Source organism: Salmo salar, chromosome ssa13 (genome assembly GCF_905237065.1).
Source record: "Salmo salar chromosome ssa13, Ssal_v3.1, whole genome shotgun sequence".
NCBI classification, from domain to species: Eukaryota; Metazoa; Chordata; class Actinopteri; order Salmoniformes; family Salmonidae; genus Salmo; species Salmo salar.
Genome location: NC_059454.1, coordinates 73146331 through 73167574, shown reverse-complemented (window position 1 = coordinate 73167574; position 21244 = coordinate 73146331). Strand labels below are relative to the sequence as shown.

Sequence of the window (21244 nt, the reverse complement as noted above, 5' to 3'; positions counted from 1 at the left end):
AAAAGAAATGGAGGCCATATTTTTAACCAAATGTTGGAATTGTGATTTGATTCGCAATTTAGATATAAACACTTGGGTGAACTGTTGGAATCATGGAGTCGGGGCGCATAAGCTATTTACTCCGCTTTGATTGAGGACCGAACAGCAAGCAGGGGTAATGGCAGGATTCCGCATTTTTCACGCAGAAAAGGAAAGATAACGCAGAAAAATATCTTGCTGTGTTTTGTAAACGCAGATCTAAAATACTTATTATTGGAAATTCTGCTAAGCTTCAGTCAGGGTTCGCTCCAAATCATGAATGTAAATGTAGTAATTTCGTGCTTCAGTTGCACTTCTCCACCCAGATGTTCCTGACTGGCATAGTTACAGTTTTGACTTAAATCTGCTTGAAAATCTACAGCAAGACTTGAAAATGGCTGTCACGCAATGATTAACATCCAACTAGACAGAGCTTGAAGAATTTTTTTAATAATAATGTGCAAATATTGTACAATACAGGTCTGCCAAGCTCTTAGGGATTTACCCAGAAAGACTCACAGCTGTAATCGGTGCCAAAGGTGATTTCTAACATGTATTGACTTTTTTCCCCACATGGACATTAAAGTAGTTTGTGTAGATCTGTGATGAAAAAATTACAATTAGATCTATTTTAATCCCACCTTGTAAGACAACAAAATGTGGAAAAAGTCAAGGGGTGTGAAAACTTTATGAAGGCAGTGTAATTAGCTCACAGACTTCGATAGCTAGCAATCTAGCTAAAATTATCTGAGAAGACACTATAGTGGTCTGGATATATGATGACATTCCTGAAGTAGAAAAGTAAATAGTAGGAAACAACTTTGTCATTTTGACAAATTTACTTTAGAGAGATGGCAATTGCCATAGCTAGAAGAAAAGTAATTTTAAAATACCTAGCTATCTTCGTTAGTTAAAACCAGGCCCCTCAATCTTAGCTAGCTAAAGTTATACTCCATCTCCAAAAGGTTTTCATACTAATGATTTGCCACCTTTAGAAATGTAATCGTTTTCCCAAGTCACTATAATCCTCTTTAGACTAAATCGTCATCAGCACATGGAGAATGCATGAAAGGCATGAGCTCCGCGTTGTTTTTTCCACATGCCTCAAATTTCAAGGTGGCAACCCCTTTGTGGCCGTAATGCACCGTAAAGAAATACAGCTGAAGTTTACATAAACCTTAGCCAAATACATTTAAACTCAGTTTTTCACAATTCCTGACATTTAATCCTAGTAAAAATTCCGTTTTAGGACAGTTAGGATCACCACTTTATTTAAAGAATGTGAAATGTCAGAATAATAGTACAGAGAATGATTTATTTCAGCTTTTATTTCTTTCATCACATTCCCAGTGGGTCAGAAGTTTACATACACTCAAATAGTATTTGGTAGCATTGCCTTTAAATTGTTCAACTTGGGTCAAACGTTTCAGGTAGCCTTCCACAAGCTTCCCACAATAACTTGGGTGAATTTTGGCCCATTCCTCCTGACAGAGCTGGTGTAACTGAGTAAGGTTTGAAGGCTTCCTTGCTCGCACACGCTTTCTCTATAGGCTTGAGGTCAGGGCTTTGTGACAAGACATTTCTGGAGTGGTTGAAAAACGAGTTTTAATGACTCCAACATAAGTGTATGTAAACTTCCGAATTCAAATGTATATGCCTTTTTGCGTCCGGATTGCTGCGTTGTGCCCTCACATGGATTTCCGTCACGCGATCGGATCTTACTCACATGCTACAAATGAAGACAGACACATCTGGGACACAACAGTGAGTGTCCTTATCCAAATCCGAGGTGCATATTGGAAGAACTGTGCACATTTACTTTTCGTCAGCCAACAAGATGTGTAGGCCTAACGAACAGCAAACAATCTACTATCCCCACAGTACAAAAGTCGACCTATTCTGTAAAATAAATAAATATTCCAAACATAGTCTGGGACAGTTGTGGGATACAATAGATCACAAATTAATACAACCACAAGCAACAAAAAACCTTTTTTATGCAATGTATCTGACACAACAGATCAGAATGTTTAGCTTAAAATGTTCATAAACTATTAGGCTATTTCTTTATTATAAGCGCAGCAATGCGCACATGGTAGTAGGCTATAAGCGCCAATGTTCCATTAGTGGAAAACACCATTATCAAAAGTGAACACAAAAGCAATTATGCATGTAATGCTTTTATTATAAATTAGCATTTTTATGGTGAAAATGATCTTCCCCAAATTTGAATCTCAGTCACTGCTTATATATGCCAGATAGGCACCGCACCCCTTGTAAAGCAGATTAATGTACTTTATTTTAAGAAGTTATTTGGCCACTAGTTGTGATACAAACCTTATTAAAACACATAGGCCTATGGGCTAGGGTACATGAGGTGTGTGACTATGATTAAAAAAAGTTGCACAAAAAAAGGCATTGTTTCTAATGCTGGGCATCATTCACAAGTGATAATATATAATTCACAAGTGATAGGCTAATATTGTCACCCATCAGACTATTATTGACTTAATCTTGTCTTTACATATACAGAATAATATATGTGTGACATTTGTTCGGATTTAGAATGGACCTGTATCGAAACAGGGGCAGCGGGAAAAATACATGTTATCTATGCACTTACATGGCAAACGGAGGATGCTTTCACCATGGTTTTGTTCTCGCCAGCCAGGTAGGCTATACTTCTGTTGTAAATATAAGCAATGTGCTAAATATTAGGAAAGTTGAGAAATAAATATAGTAGGCCTAGCCTATAGAAAGCTGATCGGGTCCTCATCTTTTTATTAGTGGCCATTGGGGTTGCACATTTTGGGGAATATTCAGAGGTGGAAACTTTCCGTGGGAAATATTGGGAATATATGGGAATTAACGGAAATATATGCAAATTAATATTAATACCATTTAAATGTAATGTTTTTTGCATTGGATATATTTACCATATCATATGGAGACAGAAACATAAACCTATTGCAATTATGTCTACTTATTATAAGGTAAATGATTAAATCTTTCCAATAGAAAAAACAAAGCAACAATTTAATAATGAATTGAACTTTAATTAAATGAGTTGACACGTGGGATGATTTCACTGAACAACAAAAGAAAGGGAATACTGAATGATCCATCGCATCTCCCAAAAGTATTTAACATACATCTGTAAAATGATAGTCTAGAAACTAAAGCTTTGGCTGTCTTCCTCTCAGGGTTCCATGTCTTCTTCCTGGACCACCTCAATGTCCACCTCTTGAACATCAGACTCTGAGGCCTCATCTTCACTGTCACTTTCCAACCTTGTTGAGGATAGCAAATTGTCAGGCTCAAAAAGCCTCAAATCTGCCAAGATGACCACCAATTTTTCAACCCTTGTAATGGTCAGCCTGTTGCGTGCTTTGGTATGTGTGTTCGCAAACAAGGACCAGTTGCGCTCTGAGGCGGCTGATGTTGGTGGGATTTGGAGGATGATGGAGGCAACAGCGGAAAGAGCCTCAGATCCACAAAGTCCCTTCCACCAGGTGGCTGACGAGATATGTTGGCACGACTGCCATATTGCATTTCCATCCCAAATCCCTTGCTTGGAAGTGTACTTTGCCAGACTGCCAATAACCTTGCCCTCATCCAGGCCACAGTGGTGAGACACGGTAGTGATGACACCATAGGCCTTGTTGATCTCTGCACCAGACAGGATGCTCTTAACAGCATATTTGGGGGTCAAACATGTATGCTGCAGCGTGTATGGGTTTCAGGCAGAAGTCTTCACGCTTTTTGATGCATTTCAGAACTGCAGTTTCCTCTGCTTGGAGCAACAGTGAAGTGGGCAGGGCAGTACGGATTTCTTCTCTTACATCTGCAAGCAGAGTCTGAACATCAGACAGGAAGACATGGTCTCCCTCAATCCATGCAATGGCTACTGCTATAGGTTTCAGGAGTTTCAGGCTGCTTACCACTCTCTCTCAAAATACATAATCTAGGAGGATCCTCTTGATGGGGCTGTCCATATCGGCAGACTGTGATATGGACATTTCTTGGAGAGACTCCATCCCCTCCAGGAGACTATCAAACATGATGACTACACCACCCCATACGGGTGTTGCTGGGCAGCTTCAATGTGGTCCTCTTATTCTTCTCACTTCGCTTGGTGAGGTAGATTGCTGCTATAACTTGATGACCCTTCACATACCTAACCATTTCCTTGGCTCTCTTGTAGTGTGTATCCATTGTTTTCTGTGCCATGATGTCCTTGAGGAGCAGATTCAATGCATGAGCAGCACAGCAAATGGGTGTGATGTGAGGGTAGGACTCCTCCACTTTAGACCAAGCAGCCTTCATGTTCGCAGCATTAACGGTCACCAGTGCAAATACCTTCTGTGGTCCAAGGTCATTGATGACTGCCTTCAGCTCATCTGCAATGTAGAGACCGGTGTGTCTGTTGTCCCTTCTGTCTGTGCTCTTGTAGAATACTGGTTGAGGGGTGGAGATGATGTAGTTAATTATTCCTTGCCCACAAACATTCGACCACCCATCAGAGATGATTGCAATACAGTCTGCTTTCTCTATGATTTGCTTGACCTTCACTTGAACTCTGTTGAACTCTGCATCCAGCAAATTAGTAGATAAAGCATGTCTGGTTGGAGGGGTGTATGCTGGGTGAAGAACTTTCAGAAATCTCTTCCAATACACATTGCCTGTGAGCATCAGAGGTGAACCAGTTGCATACACAGCTTGAGCATGACATTCATCTGCATCTCTGACTACGTTCCTCCATTGAGTAAAAAAATTAAAATCTGATTCCAGGAGGACCATGAGCTGTTGCTATCGATAAAGTGTCTGATTCATAATTTTCACCTCGAATAGAAGTAGAGGGACTTTTGTCAGAGGTTGCTTGTTGTGAGCGCTGAGGAAACTTTATGCACTTGGTCAGATCATTCTGCATCTTTGTTGCATTCTTCACATATAATTTGGCACAGTATTTGCAAACGTACACAGCTTTTCCATCTAGATTAGCTGCGGTGAAATGTCTCCACACATCAGATAGTACCGTGGAATTTTCCTGTAAAGATTAGAAAAAAAAGGAGTAAAAAAAACAAATACAATTCCATGTACAAATAAATAGTTAAGCAGTTAGATTAAACAACTCCTTTGTAAGATAAATGTTTTAAAATAAAACATGTATGGTAACAGGTGAATTAACACTCCTCAGTTAGCAGGCTCAGGTAAGCTAAAACCCACATGGTAGCAAAAACTAACTAGCAAAAATTTTTAACAAGTTAGAAATTATTTAAATACACTTTGCTGTAGGCTACTATTTACTAGTTAACAAAAAATAATGTATGTCTTATAAAATACACCCCACCCAGTATTATAATCAAAACTTACCAGAAAGCATGTAGTCCTTGGCTCAGACAGAGTAGTAGTGTGGGCTCAATAGCATCTCATTAGTGTGCAAGATCTTGAGAATCAGTTGTACATGTGATGGAAGAATGCACTGGGCATGCAGAGGGTTGCAATTCCATTGAATTGGGGATAGTTTAACCAAAATATGCCACAAAACCTATAATTTCCTTATGTGTATCCCACAAGAAAAGGTTCCCTGTTATAAGCTAACTTTTTTGATGAATTTAAGCAAAATTCCCAAAATTCCCAGGTTTAACTTCCCATTAAAAATGTCCAGAAAAATTCTGGAAATTTACCGGAAAGTTTCCGACCCTTTGCAACCCTAGTGGCCATCGCACCGTTTTCTCACGCAATTACATAGCCTATAGAAATGTTGCACAACATGAGCTCATGGGCTCTCATGAAGTGTTTGATTAGATTATCGAATACATTTGCATTGATGTCAGAGTGATTAGAGGGACAACAGAGTTCTGAGTACCAGGCAGTTAGCAAGTTTGGTAGGCTACTAATGACCAGCAGCAGCATCAGAGCTTGCAGAAGCCTAATTACCGTGACTAAACGGTCATGTGGAATTTGACTGCCTTCATGACTCGTCGGTGTGGAGGTAATACAGTCACCGCAACAGCCCTAGGCATGACCAGCATCAAAACTAGGAAGTAATATGTAAATAAAGGATTACTGTTAATTGGTCTATTATAAATCAGATCGCCGGGTGACATTATGCGGCGGGCCAGAATTACATCCCACCCGAACCGGCAAACATTCCAGACATTTTTTTCTCTCCAAACAGCTCTTACACAAAATGGGCATTATCATAATTTTCACAATTTCAATGTTATTATTTCGACCTCAGTGTGGAATTATTAGGGCTGTCTCCAACAAAAATGTTCAGTGTATTTTTCCATATAGAGACACCCCATATGTGTTTAAATAAAATCAACTATATGCACTGAGCTTGTCTGATGCTTTAAGCGCACTGTTTGATCAAACAAGACAAAAATGACTCAAGGGGTAGCCAGAGATCAAGATAACCAGAATAAAAAAACCTGTACCCAACCCGACCATCCAGCTGGCCTTCGCAGATTCTGCCGATACGCTCCCAAAGTTGCCGGTAATGGGCTACAACCTTTATGTAGAATGCCAATTTATCTTACAATGTTTACCAATCTGCGTGTCAGTTATGGTTTCCATATGCACATTCTTGTGGAACAGTTTAATTTATAATAATGTCTTCGAACCTCAAAATCTTTATCATGTGGTTAATCAAAATTCGATCTAAATGGAAATTATACAAATTTTAATACAAAACTTCAATTGCCATTGCCAACTATGTAAAAATAGCCTACATAAAGCCAACAAATATGAACATTGCAGCCTTCAGGTAGAAAATATCCTGATAAAAATATCCTATGAATCACATTGGCAACACATGGTCGGTCCGCAACGAACTTGAAACATTGTATAAACTATCAACTGGGTCCAGCCCTAAATTTGCGCTAGCAAACTTGCAACATTGCATAAAATATTCTTGGCCCTCAAGAGTTTCCTGCACCAGTGGGCTCCAGAGTGGGCTCCAGAAGTTATGGGAATTCATTAAATGTATTACTGGTGATACATTATATATACAAAAGTATGTGGACACCCCTTCAAATTAGTGAATTCGGCTACTTCAGCCAAACCTGTTGTGGCTAAATCTAGCAGGTGTATGAAATTGAGCACACAGGCATGCAATCTCCATAGACAAACATTGGCAGTAGAATTGCCTTACCGTAGAGCTCAGTCATAGGATGCCACCTTTCCAACAAGTTGGTTCGTCAAATATCTGCCCTGCTAGGGCTGCCCCGGTCAACTGTATGTATTGTTATTGTGAAGTGGACATGTCTAGGAGCAACAACGACTCAGCCGCGAAGTGCTAGGCCACACAAGCTAGCAGAACGAAACCGCCGAGTGCTGATCCTTATCCCAGTCTGCTGTCCCCACGTTTCAAGAGGGCCACCATTGTTCCTGTTCCCAAGAAAGCTAAGGTAACTGAGCTAAATGACTACCGCCCTGTTGCACTCACTTCCGTCATCATGAAGTGCTTTGAGAGACTAGTCAAGGACCATATCACCTCCACCCTACCTGACACCCTAGACCCACTCCAATTTGCTTACCGACCCAATAGGTCCACAGACAACGCAATCGCCATCACACTGCACACTGCCCTAACCCATCTGGACAAGAGGAATACCTATGTAAGAATGCTGTTCATCGATTACAGCTCAGCATTTAACACCATAGTATCCTCCAAACTCGTCATTAAGCTCGAGACCCTGGGTCTCGACCCCACCCTGTGGAACTGGGTCCTGGACTTCCTGACGGGACGCCCCCAGGTGGTGAGGGTAGGTAACAACATCTCCACCCCGCTGATCCTCAACACTGGGTCCCCACAAGGGTGCGTTCTCAGCCCTCTCCTGTACTCCCTGTTCACCCACGACTGCGTGGCCATGCACGCCTCCAACTCAATCATCAAGTTTGCAGACGACACTACAGTGGTAGGCTTGATTACCAACAACGACGAGACGGCCTACAGGGAGGAGGTGAGGGCCCTCGGAGTGTGGTGTCAGGAAAATAACCTCGCATTCAATGTCAACAAAACAAAAGAGATGATCGTGGACTTCAGGAAACAGCAGAGGGAGCAGCCCCCTATCTACATTGACGGGACAGTAGTGGAGAGGGTGGAGAGTTTTAACCTATCTGGGCTAGGGGGCAGTATTTTCACGGCCGGATGAAAAACGTACCCAATTTAAACAGGTTACTACTCTGGCCCAGAAACTAGAATATGCATATTATTAGTATATTTGGAGAGAAAACACTCTGAAGTTTCTAAAACTGTTTGAATGGTGTCTGTGAGTATAACAGAACTCATATGGCAGGCAAAAACCTGAGAAAAATCCAACCAGGAAGTGGAGGATCTGAGAATTGTAGTTCTTCTTTCTAGTCCCTTTCGAAACTACAGTATCCGTGGGGTTACATTGCACTTCCTAAGGCTTCCATTGGCTGTCTAAAGCCTTCAGAAAGTGGTTTGAGACTTCTCCTGTCACTGGGCAGAGTATAGGAGCTCAGTTTCTGAGTGGACTGCCTGGCAACAAAGGGATTGGATATGTGCGGTCATGCGAGCACGCTGTTCCTTCTTTTTCTCCTTGAATGAATACGCTATTGTCCAATTGAAATATTATCGCAACTTTACGTTAAAAATACCATAAAGACTGATTTTAAACAGCGTTTGACATGCATGCTTTGACAAGTACGGTAATGGAACATTTTGACTTTTCGTCTCTGGTTCCACGCCCACGCGTTATGCCTTTGGATAAGTGATCTGTACGCATGAACAAAACGGAGGTATTTGGACATAAATATGGATTATTTGGAACAAAAACAACATTTCTTGTGGAAGTAGCAGTCCTGGGAGTGCATTCTGATGAAGATCAGCAAAGGTAAGAGAATATTTCTAATACTAATTCTGAGTTTAGGTTGACACGAACTTGGCGGGTGTCTGTATAGCTCACCGTGATGACTGAGCTATGTACTCAGAATATTGAAAAATGTGCTTTCTCCATAAAGCTATTTTAAAATCTGACACAGCGGTTGCATCCAGGGGTAGTCTATCTATAATTCTTTAAATAATTGTTTTACATTTTGTCAACGTTTATGATGAGTATTTTTGTAAATTGATGTGCACATTCACCGGTCGTTTTGGTGGGAATACATTTTCTGAACATCACACGCCAATGTAAAATGCTGTTTTTGGATATAAATATGAACTTTATCGAACAAAACATACATGTATTGTGTAACATAATGTCCTAGGAGTGTCTTCTGATGAAGATCGTCAAAGGTTAGTGCTTCATTTAGCTGTGTTTTGGGTTTTATTGACACATGTCCTTGCTTGGAAAATGGCTGTGTGATTATTTTTGTCTATGTACTCTCCTAACATAATCTAATGTTTTGCTTTCGCTGTAAAGCATTTTTGAAATCGGACAATGTGGTTACATCAAGGAGAAGTGTATCTTTAAAATGGTGTAAAATAGTTGTATGTTTGAGAAAGTTGAATTATGACATTTTGTTGTTTTTGAATTTGCTGCCCTGATATTTCATTGGCTGTGTCCCGCTAGCGTCCCACCTAGCCCATAGAAGTTAAGTTCCTCAGCGTACACATCACGGACAAACTGAAATGGTCCACCCACACAGACAGCGTGGTGAAGAAGGCGCAGCAGCGCCTCTTCAACCTCAGGAGGCTGAAGAAATTCGGCTTGTCACCAAAAACACTCACAAACTTTTACAGATGCACAATCGAGAGCATCCTGTCGGGCTGTATCACCGCCTGGTACGGCAGCTGCTCCGCCCATAACCGGAAGGCTCTCCAGAGGGTAGTGAGGTCTGCACAACGCATCACCGGGTGCAAACTACCTGCCCTCCAGGACACCTACACCACCCGATGTCACAGGAAGGCCAAAAAGATCATCAAGGACAGCAACCACCTGAGCCACTGCCTGTTCACCCCGCTAACATCCAGAAGGCGAGGTCAGTACAGGTGCATCAAAGCTGGAACCGAGAGACTGAAAAACAGCTTCTATCTCAAGGCCATCAGACTGTTAAACAGACATCACTAACACTGAGTGGCTGCTGCCAACATACTGACTCAACTCAAGCCACTTTAATAATGGGAAAATTGATGTAATCAATTTATCACTAGCCACTTTATATTATATGTTTACATAACCTACATTATTCATCTCATATGTATATACTGTACGCTATACCATCTACTGCATCTTGCCATCTTGATGTAATTAGATGCATCACTAGCCACTTTAAACAATGCCACTTTATATAATGTTTTCATAACCTACATTACTCATCTCATATGTATATACTGTACTCTATACCATCTACTGCATCTTGCCATCCTGATGTAATGTATCACTAGCCACCTTAAACAATGCCGCTTTATATGTTTTCATACCCTACATAACTCATCTCATACAGTGCCTTGCGAAAGTATTCGGCCCCCTTGAACTTTGACCTTTTGCCACATTTCAGGCTTCAAACATAAAGATATAAAACTGTATTTTTTTGTGAAGAATCAACAAGTGGGACACAATCATGAAGTGGAACGAAATTTATTGGATATTTCAAACTTTTTTAACAAATAAAAAACTGAAAAATTGGCCGTGCAAAATTATTCAGCCCCTTTACTTTCAGTGCAGCAAACTCTCTCCAGAAGTTCAGTGAGGATCTCTGAATGATCCAATGTTGACCTAAATGACTAATGATGATAAATAGAATCCACCTGTGTGTAATCAAGTCTCCGTATAAATGCACCTGCTCTGTGATAGTCTCAGAGGTCCGTTTAAAGCGCAGAGAGCATCATGAAGAACAAGGAACACACCAGGCAGGTCCGAGATACTGTTGTGGAGAAGTTTAAAGCCGGATTTGGATACAAAAAGATTTCCCAAGCTTTAAACATCCCAAGGAGCACTGTGCAAGCGATAATATTGAAATGGAAGGAGTATCAGACCACTGCAAATCTACGAAGACCCGGCCGTCCCTCTAAACTTTCAGCTCATACAAGGAGAAGACTGATCAGAGATGCAGCCAAGAGGCCCATGATCACTCTGGATGAACTGCAGAGATCTACAGCTGAGGTGGGAGACTCTGTCCATAGGACAACAATCAGTCGTATACTGCACAAATCTGGCCTTTATGGAAGAGTGGCAAGAAGAAAGCCATTTCTTAAAGATATCCATAAAAAGTGTTGTTTAAAGTTTGCCACTAGCCACCTGGGAGACACACCAAACATGTGGAAGAAGGTGCTCTGGTCAGATGAAACCAAAATCGAACTTTTTGGCAACAATGCAAAACGTTATGTTTGGCGTAAAAGCAACACAGCTCATCACCCTGAACACACCATCCCCACTGTCAAACATGGTGGTGGCAGCATCATGGTTTGGGCCTGCTTTTCTTCAGCAGGGGCAGGGAAGATGGTTAAAATTGATGGGAAGATGGATGGAGCCAAATACAGGACCATTCTGGAAGAAAACCTGATGGAGTCTGCAAAAGACCTGAGACTGGGATGGAGATTTGTCTTCCAACAAGACAATGATCCAAAACATAAAGCAAAATCTACAATGGAATGGTTCACAAATAAACATATCCAGGTGTTAGAATGGCCAAGTCAAAGTCCAGACCTGAATCCAATCGAGAATCTGTGGAAAGAACTGAAAACTGCTGTTCACAAACGCTCTCCATCCAACCTCACTGAGCTCGAGCTGTTTTGCAAGGAGGAATGGGCAAAAATTTCAGTCTCTCGATGTGCAAAACTGATAGAGACATACCCCAAGCGACTTACAGCTGTAATCGCAGCAAAAGGTGGCGCTACAAAGTATTAACTTAAGGGGGCTGAATAATTTTGCACGGCCAAATTTTCAGTTTTTTATTTGTTAAAAAAGTTTGAAATATCCAATAAATTTCGTTCCACTTCATAATTGTATCCCACTTGTTGTTGATTCTTCACAAAAAAATTACAGTTTTATATCTTTATGTTTGAAGCCTGAAATGTGGCAAAAGGTCGAAAAGTTCAAGGGGGCCGAATACTTTCGCAAGGCACTGTATATATATACTGTACTCCATACCATCTACTGCATCTTGCCTATGCCGTTTGGCCATCACTCATTTATATATTTTTATGTACATATTCGTATTCATTCCTTTACACTTGTGTGTACAAGGTAGTTGTTGTGGAATTGTTAGGTTATATTACTTGTTAGATATTACTGCATGGTCGGAACTAGAAGCACAAGCATTTCGCTACACTTGCATTAACACCTGCTAACCATGTGTATGTGACAAATACATTTGATTTGAAGCACATAAAAATAATTTGTCCTTGGTTGCAATACTCACTACCGAGTTCCAAAACTGCCTCTGGAACCAACGTCAGCACAATAACTGTTCGTCGGGAGCTTCATGAAATGGGTTTCCAAGGCCCGAGCAGCTGCACAAAGCTAGGTCAATACAGAAATGGTTAGTTGAGATCGGTGTGGAAGAACTTGACTGGCCTGCACAGAGCCCTGACCTCAACACCATCAAACACCTTTGGGATGAATTGGAACGCCAGCAGCGAGGCAGGCCTAATCGCCAAACATCCGTGCCCAACCTCACTAATGTTCTTGTGGCTGAATGGAAGCAAGTCCCCGCAGCAATGTTCAACATCTAGTGGAAATCTGTCCCAGAAGAGTGGAGGCTGTTATATCAGCAAAAGGGGGCACCAACTCCATATTAATACCCATGATTTTGGAATGAGATGTTCGACGAGCAGGTGTCCACATACTTTTGGTCACGTAGTGTATATGTAATGGGCAATTGATAGACATTAACAATCGAAGGCAAACAATTCAGACAATGAAATTATGAAACAATGATTGCACACAAATTGGCGGGAGAGGGCATTCTGGAGAGAGACGTGCATTGTGCATGTTAGCCACACTCCCCTTCTTCTTCTTGGACTGTGCCATCCCTGCGGCCTCCGCAATGGATAAGTTCACTGACACAGGTGCAAATTAGACAGGTGTCTCGTGTGGCATAAAAAAATATATATTTGCTACTGCTCGACAAAAGAAATCACTCGACCAACAGCCGACCAACCAAACAATCAACCAGTCGACTAAATTGGGTCAGCCCTAGGAAATATCTTTTTTTTTTTTTTTTTTTATGGAAAAACAAGTTAACGGCACTGCCCCTTTAACCAGGCAAACCTAAATAGTAGGCTGGTGACTGGTGGTTACGGGGAAGCAAGAGTGTCGCTTGCGCCATGTATAACCTATGTTTGGAACTGGAGCGGATCCTGCCTGTCCACACTCATTGTTTGCTTCGCCGCTGCGCACCAGCTGATGTAGACTGTGGAAGGCTGGGCAATATGACCTAAATATCATATCTTAATTTCTTTCAAACTGATGGGCAATTCACAATTTTATATATATATATATATATATATATATATATATACTGCTCAAAAAAATAAAGGGAACACTTAAACAACACAATGTAACTCCAAGTCAATCACACTTCTGTGAAATCAAACTGTCCACTTAGGAAGCAACACTGATTGACAATAAATTTCACATGCTGTTGTGCAAATGGAATAGACAACAGGTGGAAATTATAGGCAATTAGCAAGACACCCCCAATAAAGGAGTGGTTCTGCAGGTGGTGACCACAGACCACTTCTCAGTTCCTATGCTTCCTGGCTGATGTTTTGGTCACTTTTGAATGGTGGCGGTGCTTTCACTCTAGTGGTAGCATGAGACGGAGTCTACAACCCACACAATTGGCTCAGGTAGTGCAGCTCATCCAGGATGGCACATGAATGCGAGCTGTGGCAAAAAGGTTTGCTGTGTCTGTCAGCGTAGTGTCCAGAGCATGAAGGCGCTACCAGGAGACAGGTCAGTACATCAGGAGACGTGGAGGAGGCCGTAGGAGGGCAACAATCCAGCAGCAGGACCGCTACCTCCGCCTTTGTGCAAGGAGGAGCAGCAGGAGCACTGCCAGAGCCCTGCAAAATGACCTCCAGCAGACCACAAATACGCATGTGTCTGGTCAAACGGTCAGAAACAGACTCCATGAGGGTGGTATGAGGGCCCAACGTCCACAGGTGGGGGTTGTGCTTACAGCCCAACACCGTGCAGGACGTTTGGCATTTGCCAGAGAACACAAAGATTTACAAATTCGCAACTGGCGCCCTGTGCTCTTCACAGATGAAAGCAGGTTCACACTGAGCACATGTGACAGACGTGACAGAGTCTGGAGACGCCGTGGAGAACGTTCTGCTGCCTGCAACATCCTCCAGCATGACCGGTTTGGCGGTGGGTCAGTCATGGTGTGGGGTGGCATTTCTTTGGGGGGGCCGCACAGCCCTCCATGTGCTCGCTAGAGGTAGCCTGACTGCCATTAGGTACCGAGATGAGATCCTCAGACCCCTTGTGAGACCATATGCTGGTGCGGTTGGCCCTGGGTTCCTCCTAATGCAAGACAATGCTAGACCTCATGTGGCTGGAGTGTGTCAGCAGTTCCTGCAAGAGGAAGGCATTGATGCTATGGACTGGCCCGCCCGTTCCCCAGACCTGAATCCAATTGAGCACATCTGGGACATCATGTCTCGCTCCATCCACCAACGCCACGTTGCACCACAGACTGTCCAGGAGTTGGCGGATGCTTTAGTCCAGGTCTGGGAGGAGATCCCTCAGGAGACCATCCGTCACCTCATCAGGAGCATGCCCAGGCGTTGTAGGGAGGTCATACAGGCACGTGGAGGCCACACACACTACTGAGCCTCATTTTGACTTGTTTTAAGGACATTACATCAAAGTTGGATCAGCCTGTAGTGTGGTTTTCCACTTTAAATTTTGAGTGTGACTCCAAATCCAGACCTCCATGGGTTGATAAATTGGATTTCCATTGATTATTTTTTGCGTGATTTTGTTGTCAGCACATTCAACTATGTAAAGAAAAAAGTATTTAATAAGATGATTTCATTCATTCAGATCTAGGATGTGTTATTTTAGTTTTCCCTTTATTTTTTTGAGCAGTATATATATGCTTTGTAAGTAGGAAAACCTGCAAAATCGGCAGTGTATCAAATACTTGTTCTCCCCACTGTATATATTTTATATTTGGTTATATATTTTATATTTGGTTATATATATATTTTATATTTGGTTATATATATCCAAAAGGCTCCTTAACAGCTTCTACCCCCAAGCCATAAGACTGCTGAACAATTAATCAAATGGCCACCCGGACTATTTGCTTTGACACAGCCCCCCCCCCTTTGTTTTTACATTGCTGCTGCTACTCACCGTTTATTATCTATGCATAGTCATTTACCTCAACTAATGTGTACCCCCGCACATTGACTTGGTACCGGTAACCCCTGTATATAGCCTCGTTATTTTATACTTTAGTTTATTTAGTAAATATTTCCTTAAGGGGTTGGGGTTGTAAGTAAGCATTTCACGGTAAGGTCTACACCTGTTGTATTTGTAGCATGTGACAAATAACATTTGATCACTACATACGATAGGTGGATTTTCTTGCTGTTCAATTGCCGTTTACCGCGGCCTGTCTGTAAGCCCCTAATCCACTTCCCCAGAGTCAGATGAACTCGTAAATATCCTTTTTTTATGTCCCTGCGTGCAGTTTGAAGGAAGTTGCTAACCAGCGCAATTGCTAACTAGCATAAGAACGACTAGAAGTCTAGCATGCTAGTAGATACCCACAGACTTCCAGTCATTGCCCTAACGCTAATTAGCATTGGCTCACTAAACTTTCTCTAACTTCCTTCATACTGTACAGAGACATAAAAATGGTATCCACAAGTTCATCTGACATTGAGGAAGTAGATAAAGGGTATTGGCAAAATCCCGAAGTATCCCTTTAATTGTAAGGTACTTCATTGTGACCCAGAAATGATTTTATAGAGATAAAACGGCTGCATTGGACCTTTTAAATTTTTTCGCTGACAACCATTGTGCTACGTTTTTGCCCATTGAAGACCATTCAAGAAGTTCAAAAACTACAAGGCTACTTTCCACACTACTTTCAGTGCGTATTCTACAGTAAAAATAGACATTTCATCACAGAGATAGACAATGAATCTCAACCGATTATGATATGGGGAAAATACAGTTTAGGCCTACGTTTGAAAATCCTTCCAAAGTTGGTGCAGCAACATTTCCATCAACATCCGTGTAGGTGCACACACGGTTCTCATTCATGTTGAATATAGGCCTAATGTTCATTAGACACATTTGTGTTGAAAATAACTGAATGTAAAAACAGCTTTCTTTTTCCTTGGCTATTACCCATACACAGCCAAAAACAGTCAAATATGAACCGGCATAGAAATTACTGGCAGGAATCTTAAAATACAGATGACCGTGTAATCACTTGTTGAGGAGTTTGCTGCTGTGATTAAAGTCAAGTCAAAGGCAGAGAGAACACAAATGCTTATTGTAAAGTACACTCAGCATGGAAGTTTTCTATAAGTAGCCTAAATAAAGAATGTGTCCATGAGGTAATTCTGTTTCCAAGGAATCAACCATGAAGCAGAAGCCCCTGAAGCAGAAGCCCCTTTCAATTAGGGATGCACGATATATCGGTGAGCATATCAGAATCAGACGATATTAGCCTAAAATGCAAACATCGGCCCGATGTCTAGTTTAACGCCATGGTGCAAAACCGATGTCAAAGCTGACGTGCATACCTATATAACTTAAGTAGATGGCGTAATGACGCCACGAAAAATACAGTGCTTCACAGAACAAAATCCGAAAAATACTAAGCGCACATTTCCAACAACAACAAGTTCAAGTCGAGCAGTCATTTGAAGAGTAAGAAAATTTCAGCGAGACAACTGAAAGGCAAAATCCATTAACGCCAAGATAATGGAATCCATTGCCCTTGACAATCAACCGTCCTCTGTCGTGGATGATGTTGGCTTTCGCCAACTGGTCGAGCCCCAGTACACACTATTTTTCAGATTTGCCCTACCAGTTACACAGTATTGTTGAAACGTACATCTGAGCTACTTGCTATGGAGCGTCACTGCTATTAGCTTCACGACAGACATTTGGACCAGCGATGTCAGCCTCATGAGCATGCGGAGTCTGACAGCACAGTGGGTCGACAAGGATTTCGTACTGATGAAAGCCGTATTACATGCTCAGGAATGTGCTGGTTCTCATACTGCTGCTGCCATTTCAATGGCATTTGAGAACATGTTTGAAACATGGTCACACTCCTAGCACCATTTGAACAACTGACTCGAGAAATAAGCTAATCAACTGCGTCTGCAGCAGACGTGATACCCTCTGTCATGGCATTGAAACACCTGCTCAACAAAACTGCCGACATAGACCATGGGGTTAAAACTTACAAAAGTACTCAAGGCTGTGAACAAGCGAGTCGGTGGCATTCTCTCTGAGCCTCTTTACTGTGTCACCACCATGCTCGATAGAAGGACCACTACTTCGAGTAGACAAGAAACAGGGTTTACGTGAAATGTTACATACACATCTGGACATACAGCTGGACATACACAGATGAATACGGACACAGTGACAGTACGCACCGAGGAAGAGAGGCCACGGACAGACAGAGCTGAAACTTCACTGCTTGACATGTATGATGAAATCGTGGTTGAGAATAAAGCGACTGAACAAATGAACAACGAAACAGCACAGCAAGTGAAAGAAATAGGTTGTGAATATGTTTTACTGGTAATGGGGACATACGTAAATGCCAACAAAATAACTTTTTGGTCAGTGTGGTGTGGAACCTTTATTTAACTAGGCAAGTCAGTTAAGAAAAAAATTATTGTTACAATGACGGACTACCCTGGGCCAAACCCGGACGACGCTGGGCCAATTGTGCGCTGCCCTATAGGACTCACAATCACGGCCGGATGTGGTACAGACTGGATTCGAACCAGGGACTGTAGTGACACCTCTTGCACTGAGATGCAGTGCCTTAGACCGCTGTGTCCATGTGTGTTGGTTAACTATTTAACTGTACTAGAATGCTTAAAAGGGCGCTAAAATGTTGGTTATCGGTATTGTTTGTTTTTTTGGCAAGGAAAATATCAGATATCGGTATCGCCCCAAAAAATTGTATTGGTGCATCCCAACTTTCAAAACAATTAGGCTGAGCCTATAGCGTCACAAGATAACACTGATTGACCAACCAGACAGACTTCAAACTAAGGCCAACTTGAGATCTACCCATACCATTCGCAAACTTTACTATAGAAAAGGTGCTTTGCTATTGCTGTCCATGACTCTTGTAGCTGTTATAGTAGGCCGAAGTTAGCAACTCGCTGATTCAACCATGAGGTTGATATGATATTATGTACTAAAAGAGACCAAGAGAGTGACTATGAACTGAAAACATCTCCTGGTGAGCAGGTGCTACTACATAACAATGATCAGTTGACTGTAAATGTAAACTATGGGCCTTATCCAATACTTATGAAGAGGAGGAATTTATTCAAGAAGTTACATTGTCCTAAATAGCGCGCCATCAAAAACATACTAGTGCCTGCTGCGGTCTACCTCTCATGTGAGTTCTCAAATTAATAAGTTTAGTTTCCCCCACTGAACTTGATGCTTCAGTCAGTGAATACTTTTGTCAACAAGTGTATCATGTACTGTGATCTGGAACTTAAATTCAACTGTTCGTGTCAGCTACAAAATTCCTCATTCAATTTCAATTTGTAAATAACCAAGTCAGTGGCTACCATCAGCCCAACTGAACCATGACCACGATTACACTAGGGTCAACATGTTTGCTAGCGAACTTCATCACCAAACACACTAGGTCAACGTGAGCATATTAGCATTCGATAGCTCGTTGATAACACAGTATCAAGAATGAATGTGTTGAAGTGGATAAGCTCCCCATCCTTATGACTAGCTATTAGCTGACTATCAATCAATGCTCGCATCTCTTTGGAAACTGATGACTTGCCAAGGTAGCAGGTGTTTGCTAGCTGGAAGGCAACATATGATTGGTATCCCCTCTATTGAACCCAGCTGCCTGAGGTGGAGTTACTCTTTGTAGCCAGCTTATTCTATCAATCATGTTACTAAAGCTACAAGATCATCAACACAACGTGGACCTGCTAATGTTAGCTAGCTAACGTTAACCAATATGGAATGATGCACTAACAAACAGTAGCGAAGCAGTAGGTAGCTAGTAGCCTCTGCCAAGTCCCCAACAACCGGATGTTCCGGTTTTCAGGGGAAATTAAAAGAGAGCCTGTGACGTGAGTTCCGCTTTTTGAAGTTTTGAAGGCAACACTCCATCCTAACTCCTCCACATTTACTGGATTGGTTGAACAGTACAGAAGAGAACCTCCCCCGACAGTTTTTTTTCTTCTTGTCAAGACCAGTATTTAGAGGGATCTAGTTTCAGGCGTGTATTTTACGCCTGCTACGTTAGCCAGCTATGTTTTCTAACGCTACTACTAGCAACGTGACTATGTTTTTACACGCTACTATCTATGTAGCTAACGTTAGCTAGGTAACTAGCAAACTAACGTTAGTTACCCAACTAACGTTATGACCTAACTAGTTAATCTAATCTAGCTTGCTGAAATAGCAAAGGTCCAGTTAGCAAGCAACACTGCCTTCTACTGAATTACATTAAAGGCAAGATGTTACTGTAGGTAGTTAGCTAAGTTTCATATCTATCCATGTTAGCCAGCTGCATTGAATAAACGTTAGCTAGATTGCTAGTTAACCTAACGTTACTGGAATGGAGTAAGGCTAGGGTTCTAGCTAGCTAACGTTAAGTTAACTGTGGCAAGGGAAAGTTAGCTAACAACTACACCAACATGGCCTAAGCAGTTACAGTAGCGAGTTAACGTTGAACTTAGTAATGTTATTAACGATTCATATTGTTAACTAGGCCTGATGTTACTCGTTACTGCTTGTCATCGTACTGTCAATATGTGGGTGCACGTTTTCCCACCAAAAAGAGGAAACATTATAGAACGTTGAATGGTCAGGTCATTACCAGCTAACGTTAGCTAGCTAGTTTGTGTGTGTGTGAGCCCATTAGACCATTACAATGGTAACGTTAGCACTGTGACTGGCTAGTATGGCTAGCTACAGTTAGAACGACAGTACAAACTTACCTTTGTCGCTGCCTGTCAGTCTCCCTATTCCAGAAAAATATCCTCATTTACAATCCCCAATGCCTTACGGCGAATTATTGAATACAGTCTCTTCTCCATGGAGCCCCCCCAGATTTCCCAACGTACAACCCTCACTCCTCTGAGTAGATGTCAATTCTGTTTCCAAATCAACAGCGCCTCTCCGTCAACTCGCCACCACCGTCAACAGCAGAAACTTATTCGATCTGACCATAGAGAAACCAACATTTCGATGTAGGCCATTAGCTGGTCGATACTTCCATTTCAGGGAGAGTATCGGTTTTTTTTAAACACGGAAAAAACTTGAAGACCCTGTTTTCTTGAAGAAAGCTTTTTTTGTAAATGTCACAAAATGGCGCGCGTTCCAAACCTGCGCAGCGTACCGGCCCGGCGGAAGACCATAGAAACTACAGTAAACCAATGTACTCAGTAAGCGCCGTTGTAGCACATCTACCAACCCCTTTCATTATAATAACCAATTTCTGTCTGGGCATAAGTGTCAATGTACATGTCATTACTCTGATCAGTGGATTTACTATTCCGGCAGGAAGGTACATACTTTGGGGAAAAACGAAAGTGTCTAACAAAATGGAGGCTGAAAAAGAACGTTACCATGACGACTGTCTATCAAACGAAGAAGTTCCCGTATGGACCAATGACGCAGAAAAAGACCGTGCAGTTGTCATAGAAACTGCCAATCAAAATGTTTGAAAGTGGGCGGGTCATAGGAGTGATTGTGGGAGCTAAACCAGATATACTCTTTTAGCTATTCTCTCTGGCTAAACTCCTTGACACGAGAAAGTGTTCGGTTGGGTCACCACCGAACGGGTGAAACAACACCTGGGACATTCATTACCTTACCACCAATGCTGAGTGTACATAAACTAGATTGGATGTCTGACCCTTCTTTTTACAGTCTATGGGGAGTCAGTCAACCGCTGCAGCCTGGTCTCATAGCATTTTGTATTATTCTGTACGTAAAGCCAAACACTATAAAGTATGATACAGTAAATGTATGTTTCGTCAGTAGCGGTGCGTGGTCAAAATCACCGGGAAAGCCAAGCCAGGAAAAAAAAGAAACCA

General features: G+C 41.9%; 1 protein-coding gene across 5 annotated transcripts in view; it reads right to left on the bottom strand.

Moving 5' to 3' along the window:
• dyrk1aa (dual-specificity tyrosine-(Y)-phosphorylation regulated kinase 1A, a) overlaps positions 1-20869 on the bottom strand; it is a 59330-nt gene extending 38461 nt beyond the window's left edge. For all 5 annotated transcript variants that reach the window (XR_006758621.1, XM_014137264.2, XM_014137267.2 and 2 more), the window contains exon 1: positions 20144-20869. The gene's annotated coding sequence lies outside the window, so the exon portion shown is untranslated. The remainder of the gene's footprint in view (positions 1-20143) is intronic.
• Positions 20870-21244: the final 375 nt, after the last annotated feature.